At 35.7% G+C, this 20,982-nt stretch overlaps 1 long non-coding RNA gene across 1 annotated transcript; it reads left to right on the top strand.

Moving 5' to 3' along the window:
• Positions 1-1,093: 1,093 nt before the first annotated feature.
• Positions 1,094-20,150, top strand: LOC128314639 (uncharacterized). The gene is made up of 4 exons (XR_008296504.1): positions 1,094-1,201; positions 1,401-1,552; positions 19,513-19,721; positions 19,871-20,150. It is a non-coding gene; the product is annotated as an uncharacterized LOC128314639 (long non-coding RNA).
• Positions 20,151-20,982: the final 832 nt, after the last annotated feature.

The raw sequence follows: 20,982 nt of genomic DNA, 5'->3' as shown, positions 1-20,982 counted from the left end.
TTATGCTAAACTCTACCTCACCATACTGAGACTTAATAGAGTTTCACCTCAGAAAAGGAATCTACAACCAGCCTAACACCTCATGAGCACTAGTTAGGTAATGCTCCTGATAGACCCCTGCCATCCCCCAAATAAACTTGGCAATAACCAACTTGCTTTTTGCCTCCTCCAAGTTCCTTGTTCCCGTTTCCTTCTGCCTATAAAGTCATTTTGTGCTGCTCCTCAGAGCTCCTTTCTATCTGGTACATCGGGTTTTGCTCAATTCAAATGGATTTCTGTTGAAATAAACTCTTAACTCTTTTAATATACCTCAGTTTACTTTCAACAGTTCTGTTGTCAAGAGAGTGAGCCTGTTGAGTTCTTTGGGCTTGCTGCTTTCTCCCTTCTTCTCAAAATGGTGCTTAAGTCCCTCTGGGGATCCAAGCCTGCAGTCTTTGCATTATGAGCTTTCAGATTTTGAGGATTTCTTTTTCTGGGCTGGTCTGGAACATAGCCAGAGTTGGACTGGGTAGTCCCACTTAGAAACTGGACTGGGTGAGCCTGGACTAGGTCTGAGAGGGAGGGGTCTGATTTCGAAATGGGCTGGTGAAGCACCGAAGTCCGACTTAGGCACCAGACGGTGTGGAACTGGACCAGGTAGCACTTAGAAACTGGAACGAATCCAGGGTTAAACTGGGCCCCGCTTAGAAACTAGACCGGCTTCAGGGTTGTGACCTTGGTCCAGGGTCACGCTGGGTCCGAGAAACCAGGATTCTCTCTGGCTGGGCTGGGTAAGAACTAGAATCTGGGCGGCATCTGCAGCCGGACTGGGTCAGACTCAGAAACGGAACTGGATCTGTGGTTGAACTGGGTGCGGCTGGCCTAGGAACAGCTTAGAAACCAGGCAGGGTCTAGCGTTGGACTGGATCCCACTTAGAAACCGGACTCGGCGCTGGCCGGACCGCGTCCGGTTTTCTGATTGGGTCCAACTTGGAAACCAGGCCGGGTGAGAGGTGAGATTAGGTTCCACGTAGAAACCGGAATTGGTGCTGGCCGGACTGGGTCTGGGCTGGAACTAGACCCAGTTCAGAAACCACAGCGCGCTTGGGGCTGGCTGGAGACCGGAGTTGTTCGGAGGGGATTCGTTATGATGTAGAAACGAGACCAGATCCAACCTGACTGGGCCTGACTTAGCTGGACTGGGTCTAGTGCGAGGCCTCAGGTGAGCAAAATTTGATTTTTAATGCCTAACAAGTAGATTAACCCTACCAAAGATAATTTTGAATTACAGGGGCCACAGCTGAGAATTTTTAATCCAGATGAATTTATCCGTTAATGAGGTGCTCTAGAGAAAAAGGGGTCTCAGCCAAGCACGCACTGTAATGCACAGAGTGAAAATTATTGTTTTTTCCCCTTTACAGCTTTTGGTGACCATTTTGAGAGCCACCTGGACATTCCACCTACTCCAGATTCTGCAGACAGGATCCTGGGAAAACTTGCAGAAACTGGCAAAGGGTGTCTTAATCAAATTCAGCTATCCCAGATCTCGGTGTTGCCCGGTTAAGAGAGAAAGGTACAGTTTCATGCTTTCCCTTCCTTCCAGAGTGGCAAGAAAAAAAAAATTGTGACATTTAGATCTTGGAATTGCGACTTGTGAATTTGCTTTTGGGTATGCATTGGCTGTCAATACTTTCCTTTACAGGGGTGGCTCTTGCCTTCTTGTTTCTCTTGTTTTGTGTCCCAAGAACGTGACTTAGCTTTCTGCCTGACTGCGGCATGCGGATTCTTGTGTGTGCAGATTAAACTCTCAGGTTGGGGCCCCCCAGATGTGGTTGGACAGAAATGTTGTAGTAATACTCCTTTTGTGGCTAAGATCCTACCAACTGTTGCCAGCTCTGGGGAGGATGGAATTGTTGAAGTCCATTATTTTGGGAAGTGGCTCTGGATCACCAGAGGATTGGATCCAAGGGGTTGTTCAATACTGCCAGGAATATTTACTGCTTGTTGTAGATAAAACCTGACAAGGGATTTGAAATGATTTTTTTTTAAGTAGTTCTGTGGTCAGAAGTTGGTCAAATTGAAAGCCTGATAGGAAATTCTCTTAAAGGCCCTCTCCCCTAAGCTAAAAGGAAACTATGTACCCATAGGGAAAGAACAGCCTGAAGCCTCTGTGGAAGGATTTACCAATTTTACATTACAAAGACACATAGCTATAAATCTAGAACTTAGCCTTCTTTTGATTTCCATTTAAGTTGAAGATCTTCCTGACATAAGAAGAAACCTGAAGATAATATAGTTGCATGTGTGCGCAACCTCTTGATATCATTCAGGTTGCAATTTGATTCTTTGGATGAAAAGCGACTACAAAATCTAGTCTCTACAAGAATAGAAATGTGGCTTGGAAACAGTTCAGAGCCCATCTACTTTTTTTTTTTTTAAATCCAAACCTAAGACTTCCCTTATTTATCTCAAAAGACTTGCAGATATTCTAAGTCAGGATTTGGGGAATGGTCATCCTTGGTGTGTTTGATTAGTTTCTATCATCTAGGATAATCTTAGGTACATAAAAGCTAGTTTAAATTCACTGGCTTAATTCCTCCCCCCCCCCCCCGCCCGCTGGCTTAATTAAAATAGGCATGTCTTTAGAATTATTGGTATTAAATATAATACTTTTATTCTACCTAGTTTTACTAAAATCCAAATAAGCTTATGTTATCTCTGCTACAGAATTTGTCAGCAAATAAAGCAAACTTCATATGATGGTTAGTTCTTTAATGTCTCATGAAATTTTCATGATTAATCTTAGCGTAATTGTTAAGAACAAGTAAATTAAATAGTTGTAAGTAAGATAAAAGTATAAATGAGCTTTTCAACTTTAATGATGTTTTATGGCATGTCTACTTAAAAAATACTTTCCAGGATTTTTGGTAACTTGAAACCTAAACAGAGATAAGTTAAATCATACATATGCGTTGACTATCTAGCTCATTTCTGGGGTGCCTGGGTGGCTCAGGCAGTTAAGCATTGAATCTTGATCTTGGCTTAGGTCATGATTTCACTGAGATGGAGCTTCAGGCCCCGCACTGACAGCACTGAAGCCTGCTTGGCATATCCTTTCTCTCCCTTTCTCTCTACTCCTCCCCTGCTCGTGCTCACTCTCAAAATAAATAAACTGGAAAAAGTATTTTTTAGATTTTCCAAAAAAAAAAAAAAAACAACTGAAACTTTAATTACTAAATGCAGATTTAGTAATTGGGCTTCCTTCTACAGAGGAACTAAAGATATGTGTATCTAGTAGTAAACATGTTTTGTGCTACATTGAAAAATATACTGTGAGGAACAATATACTTGTGAAAATTATGAAATGTATTTATAAATTTGGCAGTCCACAGAATGCTAAGGAAGTAGTCCACAATTGCTTGCTTCTTAGTTTTCACTAGGAATTAAGAATTCTAAGGGTTATGCATTCTAATCAATTTATGTAATTAAAACTACTTAGAAATAATAAGGGTGAAAGGAATCAAATGTGTATGAAAAGAAAGCAAGAAAAGTACAATGATTGTTGTTCTAGAATGGGAAAGAGGAAAAAAAATGGACAAAATCTGAATGGATATAAAAATCATAGAAGTTTTGTGCAAAAGGAATCTTGGGAAAGAATTTTATGTGTGGTCAAGCTGGCTAATATAGGAATGGATTTATTTAAGTTTTTAAAGAATTAATTTTAATATCCGAAGAACGCTGGTGCAAAATTGGAATTTGATTTTCTTTTTCTTGAAAGGGCAGTTTTCTTGGCCTATTTACGTGAAAGTTTTTGTTGTTTGCTTTACCTTTTAGCAAAGATTTTTGTGTCTTAACTAAAATTGTTTGGTGTGCTTCATGTTGTCTTTGTTTATTTGATTATGTCAGGTCTTTGATTATGTACGAAAACCTAGTCTTAATATTAAAGGAGCTAAATTTTCTTCAGAATTCTGTAATCTCCCATATTTGCCTTTAAAATCTTCTGTGGTCATTTCAGTTAAGTATATAATTGGCTCTTATTTCATAGTGATCTGTGATCTTATTTAATCACATGTTCAAACCTTTTGACATTTTCTCAAAATCAAATTTTAAAAGGAGTTTTTTGACCTCAAACTAATTTTGAGATTTCCCACAGGGTCTCTGGAAAATCTCAAATGATTTGTCTCTCACCTTGTGAAGGAGACATGATAAACTCATTAGGCTTATTTGGTATGTTAAATTATGTGGGAAATAAGTGATGATAAACCATTTTAGGCTGTATGTGTGTGGTTATATGTTACAATACATGTATTTCAGGAATTGACATTACCAGAAATTTGTCATTCCTCTCACTGTCCAGCTATTATCCTAAATTATTATATGGCACAGATATAACTACATTTCTTTATCAAATGAACTTGTACTAGATCTTTAACCATCAGCACTAGTTATATCATCTACCTGAGAGGCCCCTGCTATCTGCTAAGGAAAGTAACTTGAAATAATGAACCTACTTTTTACCTCATATAAGCTCCTTGTTCCCACTTCCTCTTCCTGTAAAAGTCTTTGATTTTGTGCGTCTCCTCAGAGCTCCTTTCTGTCTACTAAATTCGATGCTTTCTGATTCAGGATCAATTTTTGCTCAAATAAACTCATAACATTTCAAATATGCCTCAGTTTATCTTCTAACAAGTATATTACTGCAATTTAGAGACCCTTGTCCACTTTGCTCTCACAATCAAATTATATATTATGGTAGATAAGAATCTGCTTTTCCACCTCTAAAGCAAAATAAATTGGACATTTCAAGCAGCTAGTTAGTAATATAGTAAGCAGTAGGCAATGGGAATGGGGAAAGATTACGTGTAAATTAGTGTGGATCATTTAAGGGCCTAAGTTAACATTTATTTCAGTAACTTTGGTGGGGCCTAGATTGTCTATAAATGGCTATCGTGATGACTTTGCATCTGTCAGTATCTGTTTTCCAAAAGCAGCTCATTGCTTTTGACTATATCCTTTTTTATTTCTGGTAGATGCTCCTCATATTTTTTTTACCTTCCAATTATAGATAGGTGTTAGCCCATACCTTTGTACAAAAAAGCAAAAAGTACTACTTCTGGATACATTCAGCGCTATCCCAGGGCTCATGGCAGGACTTAATACATATTTTGTGGGACCCGGTATAAAATGAAAATGTGAGTCCTTGTGTTAAAAAAAATCTTAATAACTTCAAGACAACAATAATAGAGGATTAAACCAAGTACAAGAACCTTTTAAGTTTGGACCTGGGTGACTGCATAGGCCACATGCCCATGAATGTGTCCCTAGCTCATGGTTTGGTCACTGGATTTTGAATCACATTTGCCCTCTCAGAGCCAAAAACTCTCACTCAGGAATAGTGTAAGGCCTGATTAACTAGGCTGCGGTGGATTCCAGCATTGACAGGAATTATATAAATTAAATGCATTTTAAGATGGTATTAACTCCCAGTTCATGTTTCGCTAAAGTATTTTTCTGGATTTCTTCCCTGGATTTCTGAGCACACATGGTTCCCCAGAGCACTCCCAGATCTAGGTTGGTAAGTGGTGAATGGGGCACTAAGTAACTTTTCTTACTCATTCACCTAAGCACCCAATAAAAATTATGGATTGTTTATTCATTTGTGACTCATTCGCATTGTTTAGTCATTGGGATAGGAGGTAGTGTGTTATAGTAGATTGGACTTGAGGAACTCAAATCTGAGTGTGAATCCAGATGACATCACTTGTTGGTTGCGAATATTTGGCTAATTAACTTAAATCATTAAGTCCCTCATCTGCAAAATAGGGAAATTATTTATAATAGATAAATGTGTACCTCTAAGATAAGTATTCACTAAATAATATTTCTGATTGTGGAAAAATGAATTCTGGTTTTTTCTCTTAGTAGCAAAGAATCTATTAATGACTATTAGCTTTGGTGAAGAATTTCTCAAGTTATTACAAATGATGCCTTGCAAATATAAAATGGAATTTCTAAAGTAAATGAATTAAGACTCTTTTTAAGGAGAGAAGGTGTTAAGAAACTAAGCAACAAGATAATATCAGACCTAAAAATGATGCAAAGAACTTCTTTAATAATACTGAAATAGAAGTTTAAATGAGAATTTTAGTCATTTGTGTGTGTCTGTGTGTGTGTGTTTTATGAGAAGAAATTTTCCTTGTTATAATTGTGCTTTCATTTACTAAGACCAGTTATTTAAAGATACATCACCATGGATATTAAGAGACTTGCCATGAATGAACAATACAAAGGTAAATAACTAATACTCTATGGAGAGAGAAAGCAAAGAATTTAATCTAAAAAACTTTGAGTGTTAGCCAGTTAAAATATTTGCATTGTACAAAATGATTTCCATAGCAATGGGAATTTGGAAGTCTCAAACCAATTTAATTCTAACATTTCATCTCATTTCCTAATACATTCCATCTTGATGAGAGGCCAGAAATTCATGTGATATCAAATGATATAAATATCAATGGATAAATTTTTGCCAGGAAAATACATTTTAAGTATAGAAAACATGGTATATTGGATACAGTATAGGATATGGATTCAAATAGAACTTGTGCAAATTTCAGCTCCTAACGTTAAATAATACTTTTGTAATTTGGCAAGTCATTTTACCTCTGGCCCTAAACTCTTCATTTTTAAAATTAAAAATGCCCCCTTTATAAAAATTGAATGATGAATGGAGTATAAGGCATATAAGTGGCCTTCCAACCTAGTTCTTACTTGATAAAGGAAAACTGTTGGTTTTAATTATAAGTTTAGAACATATTTCACTTTTATATTTTAATTTTATATTCCTGAATATATTATTAGTTCTTTGTGGGTAAATGTCATAGCAAAACTCTTTTGTTTCCTCCAAAACCCTCTGTACAACTTTGATGAGCTAACAGCTACTTAGTAAAGGACTGCTGGAAAAAGACATGATTTCATTTAACCCTAAAGCATTCTCTCTCTAGGACCAATGTGGAAAATCTAAGTGCCTAAAGAGAAGATGGTCTGAAATGTTTTCTTATGCAGTATTAAGCTGTGCTCTTTTCATCTGGACACATATTGTTTGCATGTAAATCTCAAACAAATATTTTCCTTTACCAAGATCTATTCCTTCCTGTTTTTGTAAATTCATAGCTTTCTCAGTCTTTGGCTTTCTTATATTTAGTAGGGTCATAGACTCAAGACTATTTTATTTTCCTCTCAATCCATAGATTAAACAAGTACATAAATATAGCGATAAATAATACCTGATAGTCTATCTCAATATGAGGGGGGTCATCGTAAAGTGGCAGAGATTATGACAAATAGGGGAGCTTTTGCCGCATCCAAAAGGATAGCTACACCTCATCCTTAACCTTAATAGTGAGATGTAGGCCCAGTATTGCCAGATAATATTTTTCAAATAAATACGGAAATTCAATAGTTTGGTAAAATTTTCTTAAATGGAAATGAATTCATTTTATTTAAATATGCCTGCCAGCACTGTGTGCTGGCAAACAAAGTCAAACATTTCTCCAACTGATTCTACCTAGTAGGTCACCATTTCACAGCATGTGATCTAAAGGAGTAGCAGATCTTTGTGAGGAGCATCTACAAACCTCTTGAAGACTCCATGGCCAGCTGGCTGGGTCGTGGTCCACCAGCCATTTCTATCTAGAGTGGAGTAGCTGTGAAAGATTCAGTACATACATTCTTATTTCTAGATATAAACCATGGTATGAATAAATGTCAATTTCCAACTATACCTATAAAAATCATTTATGAGACTTGTTGCCTATCTATTACCCTTCCTCTTTGCCAACCCCTCTTTTCTCTTCATTACAACTCCTCTGTGTGCTACCCTGCTTTCAAAATTAGAAATAGGTGAAAAAAGAGAAGAGTTAGAATATAGCTCAGATTCAATTTTAGTAATAGTTTTGACCAGTTTTCCTAATTAGTCTGTGTCAGGATATCTATGATTACTATTGACTGGTTGAAATTAGTCAAAATAGTAATTAATGCATTCTTCATGCCGTTCCTAATCACAAGGAATTAAAGAGCAATTCTTGCTTTATTCCTGTCAAATGGAGGTGTCTTGTATAGACAGGTAAGGAGGTAAAGGAAGACAGGAATGAGCCACAGCAGCTAGAGTAGGGTTTCAGAGAGGAACAGAATGCTATCTTTCTGGTTCAGAAAGAAGTTTCTGTTAGCACCTGTGGTAACTCACTACCACTTTTAGCATTGCCTCCTGATACAAGTATTTGTTTCTCCCCATTATAATTGTGTTAACCCTGCTACACTCTCTGTTTTACTTTGAACATGTTTTTGTGCTACTATTGACTTTTTCTATGCTCTGCATTCTATCTCATAATTGCTACTACGCTGTTGACTTCTATTCACTGATAACGGTTACTTGTCTCATGGTTTTTACTGCTTTCCTGTCAGCTCAGGCTCCTACAGAGGGAAGATTTTACTGGGTCTATTAGTCACCATAGAGATGGTGTTGTTACCAATCTCTGGAAAGGTGTCTTGAGATCAGGTGCCCATTTTGGTCTTATCAGCTAAGGCCGAGGTCCCCTATATGACCATGGAGTCACATGCTCTGAAGTGTTAATAATCCTAAAATATTTCTTCCAGGAGGAATGTGGTAATGACAGAAAATCTGAGTCTCCTCAGAAAGAAATATTCTAGCTTATAGTGTCTTTACTGGCCAGTACAAACAACGTTTCCTTATACCCTCAGCTTCACTGTAGGTTGTGAAAGTTCTCATTGGTTCAAACACTCTCAACTTAGTAAAACAATGCATTATTCAATGTTTTAGTTCATTTGTCCTGTGGCTTCAGAACTTATATAGGGCTTCACCATGTCTATTCTAACCTGAAATGGTCAAGATTTTTTGATACTAAAATTATATTATGTGGATGGAACTGGAGAGTGTGATGCTAAGTGAAATAAGTCATACAGAGAAAGACAGATACCATATGTTTTCACTCTTATGTGGATCCTGAGAAACTTAACAGAAGACCATGGGGGAGGGGAAGGAAAAAAAAAGTTAGAGAGGGAGAGAGCCAAACTATAAGAGACTCTTAAAAACTGAGAATAAACTGAGGGTTGATGGGGGGGTGAGAGGGAGGGAAAGTGGGTGATGGGCATTGAGGAGGGAGTCTGTTGGGATGAGCACTGGGTATTGTATGGAAACCAATTTGACAATAAATTTCATATTAAAAAAAGTTTGAAAGTTTTAAAATAGAATTATAAATTTCCGTATCCCTCTCAACAAAGCTCGAATGCATAAAAGCTCACTGATAATTTGATGGGGAACTGGTTGTACCATGTAATTCTAGACAGTGGGTTAGTAAAATACTGTATCAATTATTGGGAGAGATTTATATAAAGTTTAATTTCTAATAGGTAAGTTAAGTATCTGTCTTGAATGTTTGATTTCTCATTAGCTATGAAGTTCTAGAATTAAGGAATTATACCCAGACTCAGGAGGGAGTCTGTTGCCATAGACAATGGAACTGTAGAATGAGTAATGCCCTTAAAGTACTCATTTCTCCATTTTGATATGTCTATATCTATAATTTCTGATTCCATTCAAAGTAGGGGTCAGGTTTCTGCACAAATACTAACTTTTTGATTCTGAACCTTTATATTTATGAAGCCATCTTATTTCTTGTTCAAACCCAAAATTAGAATGCTCTATTGGTAATGAATTTCATTTTCTCCTTTAGCAGGATGTTCAGTTGCTTTTCGCACACTTAGGACATCTTCATGCACACATGTGTACATAAACACACTATGAGAAGTTAATGTGTTCTAATTACAAATGGTTCAACATTCCCTGAAATAATTTGTTTTCCATTTAAGTTTTATTTTAGTAAGTCCCCAAATTGAATTTCTTGTCTATGGTGCTTGGGAAATTTAGAGAAAAGCTTTAGTAAAAAAAAAAAAAAAAAAAAAAAAAAAAAGAGGAACAGAAAAATGATTGGGAGATCTCTGTGGGGTATATTAACCTAAACCAATATTAATAAAAAGACTATTGGGTTTTCACATCCTTTTCTCCTGCTTTACTTTGATTTTCAGTCAACTTCAACTTGGAACATAATAAAAATGTCTTTTGTGTAAAACTCAGACCACAAAAAGAACTTTCTCTTTTGATTTTACCTTTTAAAAATTTGTGTTTAACAGACATATAGTATGAAATCTACTCTCAAAACAAATTTTTAAATGTACAATATTGTATTGTTAGCTTTAAGCATAATGTACAGTGGATATCTAGAACTTTTTCCTCTTGCGTGACTGAATCTTTATAATCAATGAAGAGAAACTCCCTATTTTCCCCTCCTCTAGCCCCTGACACACATCATTCTCCTCACTGATTTGATGATTTTGACTACTTGAAAGACCTTATATAAATGGACTCTTGTAGTATTTGTTTTTTTGTGACTGGCTTTTTTCACTTAGCATGTCTTCAAGATTCATCCATGTTGTAGCATATGACAAGAGTTCCTTCTTTTTGTAACTGAAAAATATTCCACCACATATATATATGGGTGTATGTGTATGTATATGTGTATATGGTATATATTTGTGTGTGTACATAAAACTTTTAAATCTGTTAGTCCTCTTGGCTCTTGTGAACAATGCTGCAATGAACGTGGAAGTGCAGATACCTCTTTGAGTTCCTAACTTCAATATTTTTGGACAAACACTGAGAAATAGGATTGCTATATCATCTGATAGTTCTATTTTAAATTTTTGGAGGAACCTCCATGCTATTCTTCACACTGACAGCCCCATTTTATGTTCTTGATAACAGTGTACAAGAGTTCCAATATGTCCACATCCTTACCAGTGCTTGTTATTTTGGTATTTATTTAATAACAGTCATCTTAATGGATATGATGTGATATCTTATTGTGACTTAGATTTGCATCTCCCTGATGATTAGTGATATTGGTCATCTTTTCATATATCTGTTGGCCATTTGGATGACTTCTTTGGAAAAAAAAATTCTGTTACAGTCTCCTGCCCATTTTTAAATTGGAGCATTCATTTTTTTGTTGTTGAGTTGTAGGAGTTCTTTATATAAGATGTGTGGTTTTCCTATTCTGCAGGTTACCTTTTCACTCTCTGATTGTTTCCTTTGCTGTGCAGAAGCTTTCTGGTTTGATGGAGTTCCACTTGTCTGTTTTGGCTTTTGTTGCTTGTACTTTTGGTGTCACCTAAAAGAAATCCTTTTCAAGACCAGTATCCATGAAGCTTTTCCTCTCCGTTTTCATCTAGGAGTTTTACAGTTATAAGTATTATTTTTAAGTCTTTAATACACTTTGATTTGATTTTTTATGGTGTAAGGTAAGGATCCAACTTCATTCTTTTGCATGTGGATATTCCAGTTTTGCCAACACTGTTTGCACGACTTTCCTTTCCCCATTGTGTATTGTTGGCACCCTTGTCAAAGGTCATTTGACTGTGTACGGGTGGGTTTATTTCCAGGGTCTATATGCTGTTCTATTGGTCTGTGTCTGCCTTTGTGCCACTACTCCATTGTTTTGATCACTGTAGCTCTGTTTGTTTTGAAATCAAGACACATGAGGCTTCTATCTATGTCTTATATCTCAAGATTGCTTTGGCTATCTGGAGTCCTTTGTAGTTGTATATGAATATTAGGAAGGGTTTAATATTTCTATGAAAAATACCTCTGAGGTATTGATAAGTATTGCACTGAATCAGTAAATTGCTTTGGATAGCATGAATGTTTTTAACAATATCACGTTTTGCAATTCATGGAAAGAACATGGAATATCTTTTCACTTATTTGCATATTCTTTCATTTTTTTAGTAATGCTTTATAGTTTTCTGTGTTCTAGTCTTGTTACTTTGGTTAAGTGTATTGCTAAGTGTCTTATTTTTTGTGATTCCATTGTAAATGTGATTGTTTTTTTTTTTTTAAATTTCCTTGTCAGATCGTTTGTTGTTAGTGTCCAGAAGTGCAACTGACTTATGTATGTTGATTTTCTATCCCACTATTTTGCTGAATTTATTTCTCATTTCTAACAGTTTCATTGTTGTTGCCATTGTTGAATCTTTGGGTGTTATACGCACAAGATTATGTCTTGTAGAAAAAGAGATAATTTTACTTCTTCCATTCTATTTTGGATAACTTTTGTTTCCTTCTGTTGCCTAATTTCTCTGGCTAGGACTTTCTTTGACTACTAGGTTGAATAGAAGTGCTATGAGTGGCTTTTTTTTTTATTGTTCCTTATCTTAAAAAAAATCAGGTTTTCCCTATTGTGTGTAATGTTCACTTATATTTGGCCATTACTATTTTGAGGTAGTTTCTTCCACCTACTATTCCTACTTCATTGAGTTTTTTTTTAATCATAAAAGCATGCTGAATATTGTCAAATGCTTTTTATATATGTTGATAATGACCATAGAATTTTATTCTTTTGTTCTGTTACTACAGGGTAATACATTGATTGATTTTAATATGTTGAACCATTTTGCATCTCAGGAATAAATTGAAATTGATCATGATCCACATAACCCTTTAATTTGCTACGAATTGAGTTGGCTTGTATTGTGTTGAGGATTTTTGTATCAATGTTTATAAGGAATATTTGTCTGAAGTTTTATTTGCTTGTAGTGTCTTTATCTGGCATTGGTATTAAAGTAATATTGGCATGATAAAGTGAGCTTAGTCATCTTGGCTACTCTTCAACATGCTAGAAGATTTTGAGGATTGACATTAATTCTTTGAATGTTTGATGGAATTCACTGCCAACTGATCCAGTCTCCTTAATAGTTATATATCTGTTCAGTTTTGTTTCTTTATGTATCTTTCTTGGTATATTACATGTTTCTAGAAATGTACCCATTTTTTTTAGATCATCTAATTTGTTGTCATTTAAGTGTTTATTGTAGTTTCTTGTAATCTTTTTTATTTCTGTGTCATGAGTTGTGATATCTCCCCTTTGATTTCTGACTTTGTTTATTTTAATCTTTTCTCTTTAATTCTACCTAAAGATTTGTCAATTTTATTGATATTAAAAAAACAACTCTGAGTTTTCTTGATTTGTGTTTGTTTTTAATTCTCTATTTTTTTTTTATACTCCTGCACCAATTATTACTATTTCCTTCCTTCTGCTAACTTTAGAGTGTTCTTGCATCATGACCTTAGGGTATACTTCTTGCTATCTATACTCTATAATTCTAGGCCTCATTTCCTTCCTACTTAATCAAACTGATTTTTTAAAACCCTTTTCTAAAGCTCAATTCTTTGAGATTTTGGTATCTTTACTGCACTCCTTTTGCTTAAAAAAAATGAGCCATACTCCATTATCTGAAATCAAGAATCTGTGGTAATTTTTGACCATTAAATATAAATTAGAACCTTCACCTGTATTAAGCTCAATTATTGAGGTAGATTGATGGCTTTAATGGCTTATCTTTTTCATTGCTTTGTATACATTTCCTTTGTAATGTAACTTTAAAGTTATTCGTATAAATAAAGAGTATATTTGGCTCCCACATGTCATTTGCTATGGCCACTGGTATTCAGTGGAAGTGCCTGTGTGCCAGTTCTAAGCCTGGGCCTCAAAAGGCCTTTGAATGCTTCTGTTTACTTTGTTCATTTCTGTGTCAGCCGTGAGAAGACATTCCTAGGGATTCTCTGATCCCATGTGAAGGATGAGTCAAATGAAGCAGAGCTGAGTCACCTAAGGCCCAGCCTAGAGCAGAGTTCTCAGCTGAGCCTCAACTACATTAGCTAAGTGACTTAGACATTTGAGAAGTAAATGCTTATTGTGATATGCCAAAACATTTTGTTGTGGTTTTTACATGGCAGAAATCACCAACATAATTACAGTATGTTATTAGTCTCAAATTTTCATACAAGGTACAGAGGCTTAAAAAACTGAGGATCTGGTACATAAAATTTAAATATTTAGTAAATAGAAGAACAAGGATAAGACAGCAGATGCCAAAAAGTGCATAGTCTTCCACTCTTCTATGTGAAATCTAATGTAGCAATATTTTCTGTATGTTCAGTAGGCCACATATAGGGTAGGATCCAGAAGAAATATTAAATTTATCTTTTTATGGGATTTGAATTATTTTCCTTTACTCTGAATCCAAGCCTCTCACCTCTTACTTGTACTGTAAGTCTGATATGGACTCCCTGTTTATCAGACATATCTGATATTGACTCACTGTTTATCAAACATAACTTTCACTCTTGTTTTTAAAGTTATATGTCTGTTAGAAGGAATTGATGCATCACTGAACACCACTGCTACAAATAGCATGGTGCTTGGAATAAACAGTACCACCCTGGAAACAGTTATTTGCTTATAGAGATAGATAGCTAGGGAGATACAGATTTTTCTCCCACAGGAAAATATAGCTCATAATTTTACCACCATGGAAATTTAGTGAATATTGAAAAATGAGAGCAAAGGAAAAGGAGTTTTAAAAAATCAACCTATATTAAAAAGATAAACTAGTGAATAAAACTTCTCCTACCATAATCCCTCTTTTAAAGGTAACTGTTGACGTTTTATTTTATTTTTGATGTAACATGTACATCATATTTTTTCCCATCAATTATTTTTCCCTTGGTGAGGAGCTTATAGGTTTTTTCCACTGGAAAAAAAAAATACTTGCAAATATATCTTTGAGTACTTATGTAATACTTTACCTGCAGGGTAATGCCAAGCTGAGTTAATGAGTATGTGGAAAATTTTGTTAAATAGTGTCATTTTAATTCCTAGAAATTTGTCTCAATTTGTGTTCCCATACACAGAGACATAAATATTATCTCAATTAGCATTTATAAAAAAAATCCTCACTCTTGCCAACTTAGTAGTTTGATAGGTTAAAAAAAGAAAGATTTTGGTCACATTTCAGCTCTTAGCATATTAACAGCTACCTACCCCAGTCCTACAGTTTTGTGGCAGGTAGCTATGCATGCATTCCAAGAGAAGCTTATGTCTTACTTATGGGAGCCATGTTGGGCAAAAAAGACACTTTGGTCCAAATATTGGGGATATGTATTCTCAATGCTGATTGCTACTTATGATCCCAAAGCTGTAGACAAAGGGATGGGCAGTCACTGTTGTACCTCTCTGCATTGTTGCAAGACCATACCCTTTCAGATGAAATGACTTCTGGGGATTTAAAGAGTCATTTCTTCCCACCCCTTCATTTTTCTCTTTTCTTTCTTTTGGGAGTTGGACATTAAAGGCTAGGACATACAGAAGCATATATAGTAGAAATTAGAAAGTTGTTGTGCATGCACAGGGAAAGGCAGAGCAGGAGACATGAGTATATCTCAAGTTTATGCCTTAGGCTATTCCTTGGCAGATAGCAGTCTATAAAAATCAAATCAAAACAAAACAAACAAATCATGGGGAAGAGGAAGAATGTGACTCCCATAGTTACATTTTAAGATTCAAATATCCAGTATTCAACACAAAATAAGAAGGCGTACAAAGAAATAGGAAATTATGTATCATTCAAAAGAAAAACAAAGAACTATTCCTGAAAAACACCTAATAGCAGGCCTACTAAACAAAATTTTAAAACAATTGTTGTAAAGAAGCTCAAAGAACTAAGGGAAGACATAGAAAAAAGTCAAGGAAATTATATATAGACAAACTGGAAATATCAGTAAAGAGAGAGGAAATCTAGAAAGAAGAGAAAAATTATGGAGCTGAAAAGTACAATTAATTGAAATGAAAAATTTGCTAGAGGGATTCAAAGACAGTTTTTAGCAGGCAGAAGAATAAATCATCAAACTTGAAGGTAAGGTAATAAACATCACTGAGTCTGGGGAACAGAAAGGAAAAATGTTGGAGAATAGTGAACAGTCTTTTAAAAATAAAAACTGCTTACAAGAGACAAAGGGCATTATATATTAGCAAAGATTCAATAGAGGAAGCAGATATAATAGTTATGAACATTTATGCACCCAATAATGGATCACCAAAATATATAAAGTAAAAGTTGACAGAATCAAAGGCAGGAAGGAATAGACAATTCCATAATAATAGTTGGAGCCTCCAGTATGCCACTCTGTATGATGGACAGAACAACCAGACAGGATATAAGTAAGAAATGAAGGACTTGAACAATAAAGTAATCTAAGTAGATCTTATAGACATATATAGAACACTCTACCCACTAAGAGGATACATCTTTTTCAAGTTCACATAGGTTATTTTTCATGATAGACTGTATGTTATGTCACAAATTAAGTTTCAATAAATTTTAAAAGATAGATGCAATACAAACTAGCATATTCTGTGACAAAAATCAGATGAAGTTAGGAATCAGTAGCCAAAAGAAAACCAGAACATTTACATTTTTGTGGAAATTGAACAATGCTATTCAAAATCCAGTGGATCCAGGATGCCTGGGTGGCTCAGTCAGTTAAATGTCCAACTTCAGCTCATGTCGTGATCTCATGGTTTATGGGTTTGAGCTCTGCATTGGGCTCTGTGCTGATGGTTCAGAGCCTGGAGCTGCTTCAGATTCTGTGTCTCCCTCTCTCTCTGCCCCATCCCCTGCTTGCACTCTGTCTCTCTCTCTCTCTCAAAAATAAATAAACGTTAAAAAACTTAAATCCAGTGGATCCAAGGGGAAACTACAAGGGGAATAAAATCCTTAGGTATGAATGAAAATAAAAACATGGCATTTCAAATGTTAGGGGACAGAACAAAGGAATGCTAAGGAAGGAATTGATAACTATAAATGTTTTCATTAAAAAAGAAAGATTTCAAATCAACAACCAGCTTTACAATTCAAGGAACTAGAAATAAAAGTAGAAAGTCAGTCCAAAATTAGCAGAAGAAAAGAAATAATAAAGATTAGAGCAGAGATAAATAAAATAGAGACTGTAAGAATAATAGAAAATATCAACAAAACCAAAAGTTGGATCTTTGAAAAGGGCAACAAAATTGACAAACCCATAGCTAGATGGATTAGGGAGAGAGAGAGAGAGAGACAGAGAGAGAAGGAGAAGTCTCAGATTACTAAAATAAAAAATAAGAGGGTGAACATTACTACTGATTTTATAGAAATAAAAAGGATTATAAGAATACTATGAATGGGGTGCCTGGGTGGTTCGGTTGGGTAAGTGACCTACTCTTGATTTCGGCTCAGGTCGTGATTTCATGGTTTATGGTATCAAGCCCTCTGTGGGGCTCTATGCTGACAGCACGGGAGGCTGCTTGGGATTCTCTCTCTCCCTCTCTCTTTCTCTGACACACACTACAACATGGATAAACTTTGAGGACATTATGTTAAGTGAAATAAGTCACAAAAAGGCAAGTACTGTATGATTTGACTTCTATGAAATGTTTATTGCAGTCAAACTTACAGAGAGAAGAACAGTGGTGGTCAGGGGCTAGAGGTTGTGGTGGTGGTGGGGGGGGGGCGAGGATTTATTGTTTCATAGATAGAGATGTTGAGTTTTATAAGATGAGTTCTGGAGGTGGATGGTGGTGATGGTTGCACAACAATGCACATATTCTTAGTACTGCTGAACTGTACACTTAACTGCTAAGGTGGTGAAATGTTGTTGTATGTATTTTACCACATTTAAAGAAATGAAAAAGTGGGCCCCCTTTTCTTTGAGATTATCTTAATTGTGAGGTCCGAACCCATTTAACGTACTTATTGGTTATTTGTGCTTCATTTTCTATGAATTACCTGTTCATATCATTTGCCCACTTTTAAAAACAGGTTTTTTTTTTCCTTATTGGTTTGAATGAAGTGTCCTTAAACTTACATAGTCCTTTGTCTGACATGTCTATATGAACCTTTAAAGCAAAAGATTTGATCATTGTATGGGAACTCAGGATAACATAGAATTAGTTTGAGGTGTGGAAAAAATTGAGGCCAAATAACACAGATTAATGGTGGGCTTACTTTTTCAGGGAACTGTCCCCTTTTCCCCCTAATTTTGGTCATTTGAACCTATAATTTGTATTTCGTTGAGATTATATTATTCTTTCAAAATGACTTTCAAAAATAAAACATTTCTGTATCCCTAGGAACTGAAGTCCCAGTAAGGCTTTTAGAGTTTTATTTTTCCATAAATTACATCTGTTATGGTGTGTTTGGCTTTTATTCTGGGAGATTTTTCATTTCTAAAAGGTGTTATAAAAATAAATGAGTTGATTTATAAAAAACACTATGCATATTTTTTATTTTTGTTCTCATAATACTCATTTTCTGTCGATTCCTAAGTGAGTAATGTATTGGATTAATTCTTCCCATACACCATTTTGATTTTAATTTGTTGAACAGCATTACCCATAAATAGTAAAATAAATAATTGCATGTTAGAAAGCCAATTCTAAAATGCATCTAATTTTCAGCATGGTTTGTTGTTTGTCATCTAGATTATTTGATCCTTAAAACATTCTTACATATTTTGGAGATTTTATAGCATTTCTGTTACCATACCTGAAAGAATAAGTTCTAATAGAGAACTCAAACTATCACAGAAACCATTAAACTACCTTCACTAAACACAGTTAAAATAATACATTTAAACTCTCCCAATTTAAATGAAATTTTAGCTGCTATTAATTAAAGTATGAAGGGCCAGGTGGTGTGATGGTGTTGCACAAAACTGATGCTTCACACTGCAAATAATTAAAAGACTTCAGAATGGACCAAAAGCTGTTGCTTCGCCTATGGATTTTTAACAGCCAATTGCTTTTTAATATTCAGCAGTAAGAGATGGCTACTTTAAAGGCATTTCCTTTCCACTTCAAAGGATGCCCTGTGGGTGTTCACATCATTCTTTGTGTGAAAGTTGAAAAAGAAATCATGTATATAAAACTCAATATTGAATATATAAATATATGAGTATGGTTTGAGGAGTCAGGAGACCGAGAGGTTATTTGCAATCCTACCTCTGACTCAGTGTGTGAGAACATGGCCAGGCTTTTTAGCTTTTTGGACTTCTGTTCCCCATCCTCATAAAAGATGGTTGAAATTACATAGGAATTTATTGTAAAGCTTATGAAGTTTAAGCTTCAGGGACTCTCGTGCAGGTCACTTGCAAGACCCTGCATTACCTGAGTATTTTTATATTCATGTTTTTAAATACTTTTTCTTAAGAGAGTCCTCCCAAATGGTATGCATTCCCAGATTTGCAAAACCTGGATTCATCACTGGCTGGAATACATTCTCCTAGGTTTCCTCCAGTTCTACAATTCAGTGTCTTTTATATGAATGCTCAGTTATACATAGTAACTCACAAGTGTTTCTCACCCATAGTGTTTTCTTTTATAAGATGTTTCTGCTTTTCTTATAAAGCTCTGTAACTATTATGAAGACCAGTTTTCACAAAAATGTTATAAAGTCTTTGAAATCTGTCTTTTTTAATCTTTCTCTTTTCTGACTTTTTTTGTCTCTTAGTATAAGGATTCTCAAATTGTGATTCCATCATTGGGTATGTATATCAGAATCACCAAGAGTATTTTTTTAATGCAGCTCTCAAGACTGCAGCCTAGATTTGCTGGATAATGAAAGGAGAAAGGGGTGGCAAATAGAAGAAATCAGCATTTTGAAAAAGCCCTCCGAGTGCTTTCTGTATCCACTAACCTGCTTGTCTACATGGTCTGGAAGGTGTACGTGAATGTCTCTTGGAAATTAGGACCAGATGGCAAGGAGAATAAGAATGCAAGAAAAGCCAAATGCAGGTAAAAATTTATGACCCTTTCCCCAAACAAAGATGGATAAGACTATTATACTTTATTGTATTATGTCATATTATATTTCATCTTCCAATTTATACTCCCATTTTATTATGTCATTTTCCATTTACACTTTTCTCTGTTCTCTTCACTAGACTAAAGAGAGGAGAGACAAAAGTTGAAAAGGAAGCCTACCTTACTTTCCCTTGCCAGACTTCTTGCTTGGAGGTTCAGAACCCACCATACCAGAGGAGGAGTGTGTGGGTAGGTAAAGAGAAGACCCAAGGTGCACAGACCTCCCTTATGCTACAAGGGGTTGCCAAATCAAGGTAACAGGGTAAAGTAGAGAGAGAAAAGGTCTGGTTTGCACCCCTGAGCCTTTGTGCAGTAGACTCTGAGTTGAGAACTGCTGTCTACATGATGGAGCTCAGGATGACCCAGAGCAGGGCAGACATACACCAAGTGTGGGTTGGGACCTATATGGAATGGCCAGTAGAAACTCCAAGGGCTCTGACAGGTTTTGATACTGCAAGAGGAAGCAATTTTAGAATGTTGTTATACTTAGACCAATCGCCCTTCACCCTGTGCTCTCTATCTCCTGGAAGCTCCTGAGAAACAGCTACAGAACACATTTTGGAAACAATTTCCACCGTGCGAAGTAGCCGACATTAAAACTTGGAGAACCAAGGTGGTATTTACAAAGAACTTTTTACCACCCTGGGTGATAGTTTACTTGAATTAAGTGGGCGTGGCAGATAGGGAAGTAAAAAAGGAAAAACAAAGACATGAAAACTCTTTAACAATAACCAGAATTTTTCTGCTGTGCTCCAATTTTGTGATCCATTGCTGGTATTATGTGCAGGTCTCAGAGGACATATCACATGTTCTGTTTGATTAGCAGGGATATAAGCAAGTGGGAATGTGTGTGTATATGTGTGTGTCTCACAGAGAAAAGCATACTTCATTTGGTCTGGCGTGCTTGCTGCATACTTGAAATGTTTCTGTTGCCTTAACAGTTCATGTTTATCTGCTCTTCCAGAGCCCTGATTTTTCAGTATGCATTTAAAAAGGTAGATAGAGATGCCCCTCAATTTCTGTGGAAATCGGAGTTCCTATACGTAGTTGAAAATTTCTGGTGCTCTTTATTTTCTTTTTTCTTTATTTTCAAGTACCAGAGAGTGTAACATGGTTGAAGACAGAGTATAAATGAATTTTAGCAAAAAGTATAAAGGAACATTGGGGGAGGGGTGGGGTGAGAGGATTTTCA

This window comes from Acinonyx jubatus, chromosome A2, assembly GCF_027475565.1.
Source record: "Acinonyx jubatus isolate Ajub_Pintada_27869175 chromosome A2, VMU_Ajub_asm_v1.0, whole genome shotgun sequence".
In the NCBI taxonomy this organism is placed as follows: domain Eukaryota; kingdom Metazoa; phylum Chordata; class Mammalia; order Carnivora; family Felidae; genus Acinonyx; species Acinonyx jubatus.
Note: the sequence above shows the minus strand (reverse complement) of the source record. Positions and strands in the feature narration are given on the sequence as shown.